This window comes from Falco punctatus (assembly GCF_963210335.1).
Source record: "Falco punctatus genome assembly, chromosome: 16".
Classification (NCBI taxonomy): Eukaryota; Metazoa; Chordata; class Aves; order Falconiformes; family Falconidae; genus Falco; species Falco punctatus.
In genome coordinates, this window is record NC_137596.1 from 5,412,821 (window position 1) to 5,430,164 (window position 17,344).

At 48.7% G+C, this 17,344-nt stretch overlaps 1 protein-coding gene across 3 annotated transcripts in view; it reads right to left on the minus strand.

Moving 5' to 3' along the window:
• B3GAT1 (beta-1,3-glucuronyltransferase 1) overlaps window positions 1–15,017 on the minus strand; it is a 52,184-nt gene extending 37,167 nt beyond the window's left edge. For all 3 annotated transcript variants that reach the window (XM_080366461.1, XM_080366462.1, XM_080366459.1), the window contains exon 1: window positions 3,496–15,017. The gene's annotated coding sequence lies outside the window, so the exon portion shown is untranslated. The remainder of the gene's footprint in view (window positions 1–3,495) is intronic.
• Window positions 15,018–17,344: the final 2,327 nt, after the last annotated feature.

Here is a 17,344-nt window from a genome sequence, read left to right on the forward strand (position 1 = left end):
GATCTCCACTCAGCAAAGCCCTTATTAACTTCTGAAGGTGAATCCATCCCTGATGTCAACTTGCCAACCCAAACACAAACAGCTGGGGCTCGCAGGAGACAGAGGGAGAATCTACCCTTGCTCTTCAGACCTTGGGCTTGGCAAAAATCACTTTTCTTGCCACCAGAGAAGCAAAACACTGGTAGGTAACCAATTCAGGATCTCCACAAGCAAAGCATAAAAGACAACATGTCACAGAGAACAGGGACCCATGAAAAAGAGACTGCAGAGAGCCCTTCCAATGCCACTGCTTCACTCTGCCTTCAGGTGGGTTGAAGCCCCTCCAAATGCACCTTCAGCCCTAACCCCAAACAAGACTTACAGCTACAGCCCACCTAACTTTTCAAGGCTGCTGCATGCAATGGAGGGCTGTAGAAAAAGTGGAGGGTGAGAAAGCCACAGAGAGCATCACCCACAGAGAAAGATGCTGACCAAGACCTGCTGCATCCTCAGAAGTCAGAGATCTTGTTGTTAAGCCCTGGAAGCCAGGCAGCCTCTGGTGCTGCTCATCCTTGCAAGACAAAATGCAGTGATGCAAGAAAGGACCATATCCCTGTCTTCCTGTGGATTCAAGGGTGTCCACTGGGTTTTGAGAAAAATCTGCTTTTGCATAACTTTTTTGGGGGTTAGTAGAAATAAAGCAAGGGCAATAGAGAGCAAAAGCATTGCAAAAGGCGAGTCTCCAAGAAACACTAAAAAATGAATTGCAACATTTGCCCTAGCATCCCTTAAAAGACAGTTCTTTTCATTTCCCAAGGTTTCTGCTGTTGCAACGTGAGGGTGCTGGAAAAGATTAAAAGGGCAGATGCACGGTTTTCCTTTCAGAAGGTATTCTTTTGACACTGAGCAGCTAGCTTCGCGTAAGGGGAGAGCATGTGCTTCCACTTAGTTACTGGAAGATTTCTTGGTCAGCCACATCTCCTAGCTACAGCAATTGTTTGCCAGAAAGATGCAGCATTTGTGAGCACGCTAAAAGGCGACAAGGCCCTGCATGCTGGAGGCACACACTGTTCTTCTTGCCTCAGAAGGTGCACAGTTGCAAAGCAAAAGCCAGAAAGATGCAGAACAATGCTGCAGGTCAAGGGAGGAAAGAGCAAATCCAGGCATTGCTGTAGTTGACTGGAGCTCTGCGAGACACTGCTGGGATGAGGACAAAGCCACAGGAGAACAGAATGTGTCTTTGCCCATATGCATGTGGCAGGAGACCTTTACCGATGCCCTCTCACTCTGCTGTCCTAGGGAATCGAAACGACACGAGACTTGGGTCCCCTCTCCTGCATCTTCCTCTGGTCAGCCCTGCTTGGAGTGAGCCAGCTCTCATTAAATCCACTGCTGCGTTGCTAACGACTAAGTTCACAGTACTCCAACACAGAAGCTGACAGCGTTTCACTAGGAATGTCTGGGGTGCGTGTGTGTGTGTGCAGCGAGGGATTTATAACTCAGCTGCCTGAAATGGGAAAGTACTCGGAACCAACATCACGGATTTCATTTTTCTTCCTCTTTCACATGCCCATACATAATCAGCCAGGAAAATAAAACTATTGATCAGCTACCTTTCCATTCTAGTAGCATGCACTGTCCTGCTGGCTTTGGCCATTTCCAGAGCTCTTGGCCCCTATTTCCCTCCCGGGAGAGAGATCCTTCTTTTACACTGGCTAATTATTCAATTCTTTTACCAGAACATCTTCCATATTCCACAATACTTTAAAGCTGACACAGAAAACAGAGTTGGGTGCTACATACAGAAAGAAGATATTTTACCCTCCTTCCCCGAGTGCCTCCATTTTCCTACATCTTTTTGATCCTAACTCTGTCGGGTAAGCCAAGCAATCCCAGCTAATGTAACCTTCTAGCCAAATCTTTGTTGATTAATTTGCATTAGGGATCTCTGTACAGAGAAGAACTAATTACACGAACCAGGCAAGTAAGATGGATCTTGGGTGAGTTATGAGAATTACTCAAAAAACAAAAGAATGTTTTGAAGCTCCCCTGTACATTTACACAGCCCTTCTTCCATATTTATGTGCACACACAAACGCACCCAGCCCCACTCATTTACACAAGTTAAGGACACCTCACTGTAGATGCTCAGGGACACTAACAATTTAGACAAGTACGTACGGACCCATGCGACAGACTGCATAGTCTCTTCCAGTCCAGAACATTGGACCATAAGCTCCTTAGATGTGCATACAAGCTCTTACGTCAATTGATGGCACACTGGGGCTCATGACTTTCTGCACTGTGTGCACAAAACTGGGGACCTCTGACACGTCATTATATAAGCAACCAAAGCAAATGCTTCCTAGCCCCATGCCAAGACCCACCAAGAACCCCCTGAAAGCAAGAGGAGGAGAGGGTATCTGATGGAGAGCACAGAACAAATGGATATTGCAGCAGCAAGATCCTGCCAAAGATAGTGAGGGCTGCCCAGCCAAGACCCCTGCGTGCTGGGATTAACAGGTTATGGGCTCCACAGCTGTAAACATCAGGTTCTCCACGGTGCTTTCCCAAACGTCTGGGCCAAGCCACCTCCCAATACTATTTGAAGTTGCACCTTCTGGTCTGACTGAGAGAAATCAGGACTTTCAGGTCTGCGACCCAGGAATTGAGTCAGCAAGAGGCCCAGCAGGGAAAAGGAAAGCATCATTTGTGGGTAGTTCCATCGATCACCACAGACTTGCCCCCCCCCCCCCCCCCAATCACTATTTTTCATCTCCACCCACTCCCACAACACAACACAACACAGAGATCACTCCTCAGATGGCAAAGCATCGCTCAGCCATCTCCTATTCCTCCAAAAAGATAGCACTCTGAAAGCTTTTCTCTTTAAGCAGCCTCAAAGTTGGCTCTCGCCACTGCTGGCACGAATGAAAGGGATTTCAGTTCCCCCTCCTACTAAATCCCATCCCTTTCTGTTGCAAAGAAAAGACAGAGGATGACCACGGGAAGAGAAAAGCAACTCTCTCAGACGCCTCTCACCTCCCTCCCATCTTTCTGCACGGATGCACCGGCGGGCTGGAAGGGCGCTGGGCCATTGTAGTCCCCACGCAGCTTCCCCCAGAGCTGCACTCAAGCCCACGAGGGGAGCCCCAGAGCAGGTGCAGGTCTGGGGGGGCAAGGCTGGGAGCACAGTGCTCCTGGAGGCAAGGCACAAGTGTATTTCCCCACGACCCAGCCAGCCCTCCCCAGGCAAAGCAGCTTGGTGTCCTCAGGCACCCAGCCTGAAAAAGCGGGGGCAAAGTGATCTCCAGCACTGCGGCCCCCGGGACCCATTCTGCATTCTTTAAATACGCTAGGAGGGGTAGAAAAATCGCTTTGGAGTCTTTCCTGCTTCCTCCCACTCTCTGCCCGCTGCATACACACATGCACACACACACACACCCAGCCCTGTGCATAAAGGATCTCTGTCCTGCTCAGCTCAGCCACGCAACGCCGGCAAGAGGCAAGAGTTACCTTATTCCCATAGCCTGAACCGCCTTCTCTCTCCATCGTGGCTGGGAAGCTGCTCCCATTCACATCCCTGGGAACAGAGGCACGATTCAAAGCGGCTGTTCACCCACTGGAGTGGGCTCCCCCCAGCAACCTCCTCCTCCTCCTCCTCTCCTCCCTTTTTCCTCGTTTGTTGGGTCCAGATTTTTTTTTTTTTATTATTATTATTATGTATGCTTTCTTAATCCAGGCAGCAACCAAGACACTCCTTCATTGTCTCTCTGCCTCCTCCTTTCACTCGCAAAGAAACAGCATTCCTCCTCCGCTGCCTCTGTGGACCTCCAGTTCCCCAGGTCTGCCTTTCTGCAGCGTGGCGTTAAGGGAAAGAAAGAGAGTGAAAGAGGGAGGGAGCGTGCAAACAGGGAGAGGGAGGAGGAGGAGGAGGAGGAGGCCAACGGGGTGCGGGAGGAAGGAGCCAGAGCGTGGCTGGCTGCTTTGTATCCAAAGCAGTGCTGACAGCCCCTTCCCTCCCCCCCACCAGAGAAGGACCTGCGCTGCTAATGGTCTGTACCAATTTATTCCACTTAGGCAGGGGCACTTCTCCCTGCGATGGGAGGAAAAGCCAGGGAAGGCTCTGAGATGGCCCCTTAAGGAATTGGTTCCTGCTCTCCTCACTCCACGGCATCACCCACTGAGTTTGCAGCCACAGGCTAAGGGAGACGATCTCCCAGCTTAGCAGGCAAACGCAAAGTGTGAGGCTAGGAAGGGCTGGACGTGAGAGAAGGGTCTTGCTGGTGAGGAGGCTCAGCACCTCTCTGGGAGAAAGCAGTCACCATATGCTTAGGTGGGAAGCAAGGTTCCTCTCAGGGAGGCAGGCGGAGTGAGCTCTGCTCCACTTTCTGCACACACGGTTTAGCAGAAGCATCCTCCACTCTTCGCTGTGCGTGCCTCCGTGCCCGGACTGGTGGCTCCCCAGCCGAATCCACTTGGGCTTTGCAAGCAGCAGGTACCACTCGTTAGATCTCAAGCAACTCCCCTTCTATCTAGCACCATGTCTTTCCACGGCCCCACTCAGCCATCCCTACCCAAAAGCCAGGTACGCCCACGTCCACCCTGGCAGCTGACTGTGGGGCTTGGCACTGGGCAAAGGACAGCAGGAACACTCTTCCCCCCCAGGAAGGAGGCTCTGGATGTGACCAGGGCTGCCTCTAATCTGGGGACAACTGCACCAAGCCCAGTGGGTGGACAGGACACTTCTCTGACCTTTAACGATGCAGCAGGACCCTAGGTGCACTCCCTGCCTTCACAGGGACCACTGGGAGGACACAGGGCTTGAAGGGGCTGAGGAAGTAGAGTAGAGATCTTATCTCCTGATACTGCCCTTTAATAGTTAACCCAGGCACGGCTGACTCATGCTCAGCAGCAGATCTCTCCCAGATGGCTGAACACCACAGTATATACGTCTCTGGATGCCACGCTCACAGCTGGATGGTTTAACATGAGCCAGAAGTCAGTCCTGAGGTTGGGGGTGAGTTACCTTTACCTGTCCTGCTACTGCTGCCTCCTCGCCTGCTTCCAGCCAGACCAACCTCCTCCATATACCACCATCTTCTGCCAGCTATATGTTCCAAAATGGACATGCACAGATCCACAGCTACAGCTACTCCCTTGTTACTCCTTCTCTTCCAGATCTGGTAAGGTTACAGTGCCATGGTAACCTCTAGGTGCAGACAGATTTACTTATGCTTCACCAAAAAAGGAACAACAAAGAAAACCCACAACCTTCCAGTTACTGTGAAAAGCTTCAGTACTCAGGGAGCTGAGGTCCATGTTGTGAAGGACTCGGTGATCTGCACCAGTGACTCCCACCATTTCCACCGGGCTTTTTTTTTGAACCTATAGCATTCAGACCCCAGTTTCAACTTGTGCATCTCGAGGGGAACCTGGGAGCAGAGATTTCCGCTACGTAGTTTGCAAATCAAAACATTACCTGCAAAGTAGCAACCATCAAGACACGCTGACAAATCCTAACTGCAACACCACAGTGCCAGGGGCAGGAGGTCCCATACTCTTTCCTCTTGAAGTGAAGGAAGCTGGAGGACTCCACGCATGGCCCCAAGCCACCGCCTCAGGTGCAAATGAGCTTTGCTGAGACTGGCAAGGCCCATACTGGAAAAACCAGGGAAATGATGCCTCCAGGCCAGTGCTGAAGGACTGTCCATGCAGGGCGATGCTCGAAGGAAGGTGCTTTATAACAGCCTCTCCCCTCAAGCTGCACCTGCTCTGTGGATAAACAAGGCTGAACAAGAACTGCCAGTGCAGAATCCTTCATGCACAGCTAAAGAGACTGCACAGCCAGGCTAGCTTCTGCTCAGTCACCTCCTCTGAAAAACAAGACAGTTCTTGCAATCAAAGGGAACATGGCCTTTTTTTGTCCTTGGTCTCATTTTCTGCAAGGTACCTAGGGAGAGATCATCTCCAAAGACTACTTGCCTGGGAATTTTGCGCCAATTCAGCTAGTACTAAAGGTTTCACTGAACTCCGTGTCTATTAAAAATGCATATTGTCCACTTATATCAAAAGGGCGGATTCAGACCCAGCGCTTTTCCAGCGTGTCCCAGGCTACCTGCTGTTATGGCATTCAGGAGATGGGTAGGAAAGAACTGTCCCTTGAGGCCTATATCAAGAGCTAAGAAGCGGCACATTCATTGACTATTTCAGGGCTGCGTGAGAGGGGAGAAAACAAGGGAGAAGAGATATAAAACCAGCCCTGCCACAAAACCTAAACACATAAAAACTCAGGGAGGAGGGAAAGGAGATGTGCTGCACCTGAGATTTATAAAAATTATAGATGAGCAGTAACATTTCAGGCTCAGCCCTGCACCAGTGCCTCTGAAGACTCACAAAGGTGAAAGGCATTGGGAAAAGTATCAAGGAAGCTCAGGAGGGACATAGACACATACAGAGAGGCATTGCTGTGTCCTTCCCCTGCTCCCCCGACTGAAAATTACAGCCTGCCTCAGTCGGAGCTCCTTTTTGTGACCAGCGCAGCAGAACAATGGTGTAGAGAGATGCTGCTCTGACATTTTCCAAGGTTGTCCCTTTGAACCTTAGCATATTGACTTGTTTGCATGCTGGGTACAGTGTGCCACATTCGTCAGAGCCAAATTAGCAGGAGAGGGTAAGCCTGCCAGCAAGAGGGGTACGGAGGAGAGGCTCAGGCAGTCCTCCCAGAGGCTCTCGGGATGAAGCGGGGAAGGGTGTTTTTTGCCTGGAATCCAGAGGATGCGCGTCTGAAACACGCAGCATCGCTGTGACAGCAGTGTATATAAACAAAGCAGTATTTTCCTGCTCCCTCCCCCTTCTTATTATAGCACAAAATACCCCGAGTAAAATACATACACAAAACAATCCACTATAAAAGGAAAACAAAGCCCCAAGCGTGTGCACGCACACACACACACATAGACATTATTCTGGAGAATGTATCATATATTCAATACCTTAAATGTCATTTTTTAAATATTAATGCTATGGCTTCTGGCTAGGTTTGTGTAAGGTTTATTACCACAGGCCTGGAGGCACAGGGAAACCAAACCTAGAGGCTCACAGCCCGGCACTCTGCCTGCCCCACCATCCTGAGGCCCTCTCCTCGACCGTGCTCCATCTGCCGCTCCAGACTCCGAAGCCACGCCGCAGCAGAGCCGGGCAGACAGACACACTCCACCAGCCTTTTTTCCTGGGAGGGGGCAGAGCCACAGCTCCCATTCCCCCTCTCCCCTGCGCTTGCGGCTGCCATCTGGCACTGTCAGGAGGATCGCTGCTTGGAACTGTGCTGCAGCCAGGCACAAACACAAGCTGATGCCTCTCTCCGGCTAAACAATAACCTCATTAACCAAGGCAGCGCAGGGCAAAGGGAAGAGCGTGAGGGCAAATACGGAGCAAACAGCAGGGTACATTCCAGCGGTGCACACGCAGGCACAGTGCTGGGCTGCGGGCAGGGAGCAGCGTACCAGCTGGAGCAGCCCAAGGGCTGATGCGCTCCACGTTTCTGTCTAACCTGGCTGGCAGCCTCGCCTGCTACCCCAAGCAAGCGCCGCCTTGTTTTCAGGCCTCAGGCAGCCTGAACATGGGAACTACCTTGCCTCAGGCTTTCTGGGAATTTTCTCAGCTCATAGGCTGGGTTCCAGATTATTACCACCTTGTGGTACCCGACTTGAGATATGACTATCTACAGAAACAGGATGAGGAAAGAGATGGGCCAGTTCTTGAAATGACAGACTCTTCAGAGCCAACCCTGACACCAGGGAGAACCTCATTTGATAGTGCCACTTCACTTGTCATGCAGATGAGAGGGATCCAAGGCTCTGGGAGAGGCTACTGAGGAAAAAAAAAATCTCCCAGCTTGGCCATTTTGTCAAACTAAGACAAATCCCCCTCTTCCCAAGGGAGGCTGAGAGGTAGCTGCTCATAACCACAAATCAGACTAACCACTTGCTACTCTCCATGCAACAAACCCCCTCAACCTATTTATAGTGCTCCCTTTAAGCACCACGGTCCATCTCACTTTCTGGAATGGATCCTTGCTCCTACTTTGGTTGACATGTGCATGCTGGGCAAAAAGATCCTCCAGCCAGCACCCGCAAGCACAGTTATTATTCTCCAAGGGCAAAACAGAGGCCAACAGGTTTTCAAGCAGAGCGTAAGCATCTTATGGGGTGGAACAACACATTCTGCTATTTGCACAGACTGTTTCCAGCAACTATTGCCCTTGTTGCTGTGCTACAGAGAGCAATTACCAGTCTTTAAGTCTGTTGGGCTTCTAGTGGGGGGGAAACTGGCAGATAGTTCTGTGACAAATCTACTCAGAAGCCAAGGTTTCTTTTTCTTCTAGTAAAGGTACAGCAAGCAACAATAAAAGCTGTCATCCCATCCAAAATCTCCTTATGTTCCACTCAAAAAGTCTATCTCACGGGCTTCACCTACACAAGTTATCAGAGATGCTTTCTCGTCATCCAGCTGGACTTCTGCAACCAGCATTCAAGCCAGTGACAAACAGGCAGAGAGACTCACCACGCAGCACTCCCCAGCTGGGCAGGGCCCTCAGGCAGACGCAAGGAGCTGGACACCAACAACAGGCTTTGGAAGACAGGCAGGGCACTGATCCACCTGATACGATGAATGTCCAAAAGAGTCTTTGGAGGAAAACCATTGCCTGAGTACAGCCCATCTTCACCTTGAAGCCAAGACAGGGAGATACCGTCCTCCCTGGCAGCGCTGCCTGTCAGGAGCTGTTTCTCCCCATCAAGGCTCTGTTCATGCACGAAGGGCATTTACACACCCTGACCTGTGGGTCTCAGCGTGCCCTCGGGATGCTCCACGGATTTAGGAGTGGGTTAGAGCAAGTGTTGGGAGAGACCAAAAGAAAAGCCGTGGTGATGTATCAGCAGGTGGTGCTCTCTCCTTCAAATCGGCAAACAAGTTAAGCCCTAGCCTGGCATTTTACCACTGGAATTTCCTCCAGTAAAGATACCTCAGCCTAGCGCCAGACCCGTCTTCTCTGCTCTGCTGGGAGAGACAGAGCCTGCATCAGTTCAGAGCCCAGGAAAAGGAGAGCCACACTTTGCACGGAGCTTCCCTTGGACAGTGGTGCCTCTTAACATCTTGGAAGAAACTCTTTGTGGGCTAAAAACCCCGTTGTAGGTAAACCTAACCCAGGGGAACATCTAAAAGGAAATGGTTTAGCACATTGCTGGGAGTTGGCAGGAGTGATTCAATAACCCCTGGACTCCTTGTCCAGCTACAGCCTTTTTTTGATCATTATCTTGGCCAGAATCCAAGGCAGAGATTGTTCAGAGACCAGCACAACCCAGACGGTGCTAAATCACAATATCCAAACTGTTCTCTAAGGTATTTTAATTTATTGGGAAGCACCCTCTCAGCAAACAAACATAAACAGTGATCCAGCTCTCTCCACACTGCTTTGTAATTAAGCTCTGTTTCCAAACTCTCCACCCAAATGTCCTCACACCCATCACAGGGGTCAGAAACTTGTCTTTGCTCTGGACGCCACAGCTCGAGACCAGAAGAGAGGAGAGGAAAGCAAAACCATGTGTGCACTGCTGGAATTATTGCTGGGTCTCTCAGTGTGTTAAGTGATACAGCCCCATACGGGGGCTCCCAGGTGACAGAAGTCACAGGTCCTTTCTGGTTTTAGGGCTCGGGAGACTTACTGGCGAGTCCAAGCCAAAGGCCCGCATTTCCCTCTGCCTTAACACTGAAGCCACGCCATTGACACATGCTCTGCCCCCTTTCCTGCTCTGTTGCCCCCACATTTTCTACCACCGCTTCACCAGGCAGCTTTGGATCTCACTGAGAGAGAACCTTTTCCAAGAGCAGCTTGTGACACTCTGGGATTGCAACGCAATGAATTGATAAAGTGAGACAGAGAAGCGCATAAATAATCATAATATCTCACATATCCCAAGATCACACAAGCAATTTAGACTCTTTTTTTTTCACGTCCCGTTCATAATTATTCATTTTAAACAAACAGAGCCTGATGCAGAATTGCTCCAAAAGCTCGAGCGACCTGCCATTCCCGTCAGCGTGCAGGCAAACTGCACCTCGTTGCTGCCTCACCATCCTGCCGGGGGAGCACGGCCCCGCTGCCTCTTGCCTATGGATACTCACAGACCATGACAGCACCTCAGAAAAGAACCAGCAGCAAGTATCCCCGTGTCTCCTACCGCTCCTGTGGCGCTCATGTCCCTGCCATATGCCCGCTCCTTGCTGTTAACCTCCACCGCAAAACTATTACGGGACAACACGGGAATCACCTCACCTTGTCTGGGTGCCACTAAACAGAATCACTTGGATCTATAAAAAACTGTTGTGTTCATGCCTGGAAAAGAAAAATTAGTATGCAAACACAGTGATAAATCCTCTGATGTGCACATTTATGTTTTTATCATGTAGTTAATCAGGAAAGAGTATGTTCAGTTTAGATACAGCTCCACACTTTGCCTCTATAATCCGAATCCCAGAAGGGCTTTATAAAACCATAATCTGCAATGCAAAATTGCAAAGCATATGGGAGTGTCTATAGATTTTCCAAATCACCTGTGCCCTAATTTAATATGAATAACAATTAGTTTACTCTTATCAGTTAATTGTGCCCCTTGTGGATTCAGCAACACTGCATCTCGTCACCAAACGCCTTTGTCTAAGCAAACTTTAATTACACTTCCTCACTCGGCCCAGCCCTACTTGCAGGTTTGGCAACAAAGGCAAAATTGCTGTTAAACGAAAAAAAAAAACCCACACCAGCACTGACAACAAAAAGGGAGCCAGGCGCACTGCTCTCTGATAGATTCAGGGAACTAAACAAAAGCAGTCCGGGGCTGATAGCGGGGGGTGTTACTCCAGTCCCTCCAACTCTGCAAGAACAGCCGCCATCCCCACAGCGCCCTAGATGAGCAGCACCAGGAGTTTCTCCAGCCCCAGACAGCACTGGCAGCCCTCCACCCGCGTCTCTGCTCCAGCTGCTCCGCCAGGGAGGAGACGTGCCTCCCAGCCCTGGGCACTAGCAGCAGAAGACTGGCGAAGGCTTTCATTTCACCTCCGGTGCTGTGATTAGCAGAGGATTGTGAGCCAAGGCACCAGGGTCCTATTTCAGTCAGTTCTGCCGCTGACTCCAAATGTGCGAGGCACTTAATTCTGCGCCTGCTTCCTCACCCATTTCAGCAGTAACGACATTGTCACTGATAAAGTTGGTGTGGGATGCGCACACACACTCACCCAATGCTTTGGTATCAATCCTGCACTGAAAACACTGTTAATGCACCAGGAAGTGTTGCAACATTTACCTGTTGGCATGGGATACGCGTCTTATTTTCCAGGCCTAGAAGGCCCCTTGTGAATCATACAAAAGAACAGATTGAGGATGACTGTGTTTTTACTCCCATTTCAAACACTGCAGGGTTTTGCACACACGCAGGCCTTAAATCTCAGTTACACCATCACCTTGGCAGCAAAATGTTGCCTTTGCATAGTGGAGGATGCAATCCCTTTGGCAGAGATAAAGGAACAAGCCTGCAGCGTGGCAGATAAAGCCTCTGGTGTTAGGAATGTTCCCAATCCACTAGATACAGCCCAGGAACGGAGAGGCATCGCAGCCACAGACTTAGATGCTGAAGGCACAGAGGATGTACATCTTCTCACTAAGGATGTTGAAAGCTCCAGCATGCTGCTGCGGTTGCTCTCTCTCCCTAGAGGGCTGGTACCACCGTGGGGATTTGGCGCAGATGCTTGCATCCCCTTCACAGCGTGAGGAAGTTCTGCAGCTTCTTGCCTTGCAGCCTTCAGAGCAGGTGTAAGGAAGGCTTCTTCATAATCTATGCCGATTCCTGCTCCTGCACCACCCTGAACACAGACAGAAAGGACACTCACCCTGCTCAAGTCAGGGCATCCATCACCTGCCACATCAAATATGCTCATCGTCTTTCTATAGCATGACCTCTACTCCTCTCTAAAATGGGATATCTCCACCCTTACAAAGGAGTAAGCTGCTGTGAATACTTAATTACTCTTATTACTCTCCTGTAATTGTTATCACGACCTTTCCGTGCACTATTTTGGTGTGCCTCTCATCAGGTCATTATTTTTGAGCCATAGGCTCCAGCGGAACAGAAACATTGATCTCCTACAGACAGTAGATGCAAAGCTCATGGTGTTTGATCTCTGCTGGTAAAAAACGATGCCACAAGCTAGACCAGGTTGAGCTCTGGCATTCTGGCAATGCCATGAAAGATCTCTGACTTTTCCCAGTGGATCTTCCCACCTCTCTTGTTGATCACCTCATTAGCTTAGCAAGTAGTGAAGGAAAAGCATCTATGATTACAAATTTCAAGTAAGGCCAAGTGTTACCCACTTGCGTAACTGGAACGATGTGGTCGGGAGTCCAAGCTGCAGTGGCCAGGATAATCCTGCAGGCAGCATTAGCTACTTCAATAGCAGAGTGAGTCATTTTCCACACTAATTCCCAGCTCAAGAAAGAAATCAGGCTTTGATTCTCTATGAAGGTTCAAGCAACAACACCTTTGCAGTACTCATTTCTGCTCCAAGCCATCCCACACAGCACACTGCTAAACACATGCAGCATCAGTCAAGACTAGCTGGCAGGTGAGAACAGGGCCTGTCTTTTGACCATCCAATACTTCTCAGAACAAAACTTGTAGCTCAAGCAGGACCGCTTTGGCTGAAGGAAGAAGCTAGAAATACAAACCAAACAAAAGCTTATTCTGCAGACCTGCCAGGTTTGGCAGTGTTCGTGCGGGTATGACAGCCTCACCCTGTAAATAAATGGTTGCTTGTGAAAGCAGAGGAGAGATCTCATCCATCTCAGATACTGCAAATTCGTGTACGGCACAGAATTGAGCTGCCCTTTCTGAGAAACTGTATTTTATTAAGGGTGTTGTTTAAATGGCTACCGACTTATCGAACAGCCTTTTCATAAACAGAAATGTAACATTTGCTCATTATTGATGTTCTTTTCCTCTTTCCTCCCTTGTCTCCCAGCTACTCATTCCCATCTAGAAAGGAAGAGACAAATCCAAAGCAGAGCAGCCAAAAGTGAGCTAAAGTCTTGCTCCATCTGTGAACTACAGTGCTTGCAGGAGCACGCAGACTGAGAGCAATCTCATTCACAGCATTCACTGATGACATACGCACTGGCAGGAAAAGGCACAGCATTTGGACTCAAGCACAGACGCACAAACGTGCACTCCTCCTGCAGGAATACAGATCTGAGCTTTGCAAGTTGGGCCATCTCAGGCACGTAGAGCATTTATGTCCCCGGTGTCTGCGGGCATGTGGGCTGTGCATGGCATTCACATCCCGCAGCATCCGCTGCCGAGGAGCTCAGCCCATCATTTCAAAGGAACTCACTATTATAAAGACAACAAACATCTCACTTCTAAATAACTACTTTGTTGCTGAATCTCAAAGCCCTTTTGCACAGCTGCTGCAGTGCTTCTCTCACATGGGCATGACGGCAGAGACAGGAATGGGATCTGGACTCTTGCTCCACTTGCAGAGGACATTTTCAAACTGGCTCAAAGTGTCCCTAGAACTAAATAAAATTGGGTCTGCAAACATCCAGTTTAGTGCTGTGTTCGATGCTGACCCAGTTTTCCCTCCCATCTCTGTTCCAACAAATGCAGCTGTTCAATGCCAGCATAAGACAAAGAATCAAAACAGCAGGGCTCAGAGGCTTGGTTGGTCACGATGCTTCACTTCAGGCCTGCAAGCTGTACCACCAAGACACCATGATATGGTTTTTGTTGCTTGTGACAGTTCAGCAACTCATGTCTGTTCAGGTAAATTAAATATTGCCCTGATAAGTTCTGATATATGTGAGCATCCTCCACCAGCAGCCGAGAAACAAACAGACAGGACAGGAATAACATTTTTCCCTTGCAATGAAAGGAGCAAGTGCAATGCTCCACTGGGAAACGGCCCGGTGAAGACAATCGTTTCTAATCTGTATGATGTACAGCGCCGTTCCCACTAGGGTAGCTACTGCCATAAACACATCTGGATTAACGAAGGGGGCTTCTGCCCACTGCCACACCTGGGAATGCTGCTCTTCAGCCCATATTCTTCTGGAGACCAAGCTGTAAATCTAGCCACAAAGTTGCACACACAAGCCAGCTTGTGCCCAGGTTGTTCACAGTGCTGCCTGTGCGGCCAGACCTTCACTCACCCTTACGCCACGGCCTCAGGTGGGAAGCCTGAGGGATTCCCACAGGTACTGGCTGATGGAGGGAGCAGCCACTGCCCGTCAGAAAGCATCAGGCTCAGGAGCTGCCACCTGCATTCAGCTCCATCCTCCCTGCTGCCTTCTTGCTCTGAACAAACACTCTTCACTTTCCCTTTCAAGGGCACGTCTACCCTCAGGCGATACTGACGGGTTTCGTATTCTAAATGGTATGATTATTATTTTATAGTAAGCTGGATGGATGCAAAGTTTTATGAAGCGGGCCTGCTTTTCAGGTAACCTACTCACTTGAAGGATGCCACAACAAATCTGTGAGGGAAGGAAAAGATTTGGAAGTATCCAGATGCCTGGGATAGAAAATGCTCTTTCTCTCCTCTCCTCCTTTGTCTTCTGGTCCTTCACCCTGGGGAGATGGTATTTTCTGTTTTAGACCAGGGCCTGTCCAAACCTTGAGTGTTTTGCAAAAAAATTAATTTTATTGCCCAGACCTGTCTCTGTGAAGCAAAGTGAGAAGTGCAAGCTTTAGATTTGCAGTGTGCTCAAGTACCCAGAGTAGGTTAGTAATGAAACTCAAGCCTCATGGTTGCCAAGCACTGCCCTAACCTGCTCTTCTGAGACTTGCACAGCTCTGGACAAAGAACATACACATATTTCAGCCTTGCAGCTCCACAAGCCTTACCATGCTCCTTTTCTAAAACAAGAGGGGTAATCTCATCCCTTCCCAAGCCACACGTATAGAGGAGAGGATGAGTTTTGGAGACACTCATCCCGTGTACGTTTGGCCTGTACTCAGAGCGAGACATCTAATACATGAATAATGGAAAACTCTGTAGCAGCTCCATGTTTAAGTTTGCACAGACACATTTGCGCTTAAAGCAAACTAAAATCCCTCTGCTTCACACTTCCCTGATGGAACCCAGCGTCCCAACTCCAAGTGCAGTGAATCGTCCCATGCAAGTGAAATAAAATAGTAACTACTATTTGTGGATTTCTTATTAATGTCGGTAAAACACTACTCCATTGTCCTGCATGTTTTAGCTCTCCCCTCGCTAAAATGCCACTCATGCATGCTATCTCAGCCCAGGCTGCATCTGAAGTAGCAGGAGTTAGCACAAAAGGTTTTTCCTCTTTTCTTCCTTTCTAGGATAGTAACAGCTCAGGACGCTGCTAGAAGCCTGCATGCACAATTCATCAGCTTATATGGAGAGGAAGGACCAAGCTCTACACTATATGCCCCTGATCGCCGCTATTTGCCCCAGGACGATCTCCTTAAGCACCCCAAAGTCCAGTTGCTCTTTCATGTGGATCTCCTTCCTCTCTCCTCTGCTGACTAGCCAGTCCAGGGCACCTCTGTCTACGGGACCTTGGTCGTACCCTGGTGTCAGAGCTGTCAGTGGCTTGCAGCGACTGACAGGCAGCCGTTTCGTTCGGCACAGTTGGGTGAACAGCCCCTTCCAGCACATTTTGTTATTCACATGCTCCGCCTGCTAATTGCTTTCTGAAATGGGGAAGAAACAGATGACGAGCAGAATGCAGCTCCTGACAAATTCCCCAGCACTGTAAATATGACTCACCTTGCTGTAAACAAGGAAACGCTAAGTGGAGATGCTGATTTGTGCTTTAAAAAAAAAAAAAACCAACAAAAAAAAAAAAAAAGAGAAAGAAAGAAAGAAAAGAAAAGAAAAACACACAGTACAGAAAAAAAAACCCTCAAGCTCTTATGCTGCAAGACAGCCTGCACAAGGGTGAGAACCCAATCTATTTTGTGTGTTTTACTCTGAAGACACCTGTGAGCCTCTGGAGAGCACATGCTAACACCAGCACAACCGCAAGCCATTTCACCAGCACTGATAAGCGCTCAGCAGCCCCTTTGTCTGGCTGAAGACACCCAGAATCAAGCTCCTACAGGCAGGCTCTCTGTTTTCAGAACCACATCCACCAAAGAACAAGAGCAAGGAAAGGTTTAGAAACAAAGAATTTTATTTCATTCAGATTCGAAGCATCCCTGTATCAGTTATGTTAGGTGAGCAGAGGCCTCTGCATTTTACAGTGCACAGCTCCACCACAGAACTGAGGATCTGCTGGCTCTTTGCAGGTATTATGTCTCTGCTATTTAAAGGAAAAAGTAATTTGCTCTTAAAAATAATGAGATTTATAATTAATAAACTTGGGAGTTTCAGCGTTCTGGATTCTGAACCTGTAGGCTACACTTTTAATGCAATTCCTGATTTCTTCTCAATAGCCACAAGGCCTAGAAGCTTATTTAAAAACAAAAGCTCAAGGTTCCTATGATTCCAGGAACAGAGCTCTACAGAGAAACATCAAATACCATTAGATCCACAATCACATTGCAAAAATTGACAACACTAGTATGTAAGTACACTGTATTACTACTTACTTCCCGATCTAAGCTATTGTGTAGTGATACGGTTCAACAGCGTGAGTCATTCCACCCCAGAGGCAATTGCATTTCAATACTAGATGTAGAAGCAATAGAAAAACCAGGTGCACACTCACAGCTGTCATTCTTTGAAGACAGAAGATGCTGGAAGCACTAAGATTATATAGGGCTGCAAACAATAGGAAACTCCAAGAGCAACAGATAAGTAAATGCTTTCTACTGATACCTTGCAAGTCCTTGTAAGAAAGACAAGTAGAAGGAAACTTCCATGTATGGAAAATGAACTACGTTACGGTTTAGGGCACAAGGACATCAGCTCTGATAGAAGGTATCAAATAAAGTCAAGCAGATTAGGGAGAATGACCATGGAAATTTTAATTCACAGGATCCTTTTTCTGCAGACAGATGGTCATTTCAGCTTTCTATTCTCTAATCCCTTGTTCTGCAAAGCAAACAGCCTAAATCCCAGATAATGTAGGTTTTACCATCTCATACATTTCCCACAGCATTAAGGCTGGTCCCAGCGATAGGATACATATGCTTAAACATCTGCATGCCGAAGTAATTCACAGCCAGAGGAATCTCCTACCTGGATTCAGCACAGAGTCGATCTCTGCATCCTGGCTTCCAGCCCCAGAAGCCAGCATGGGCCCCTGCTAGGCATCATGGGGATTAAAGGGAACCTTTTTCTG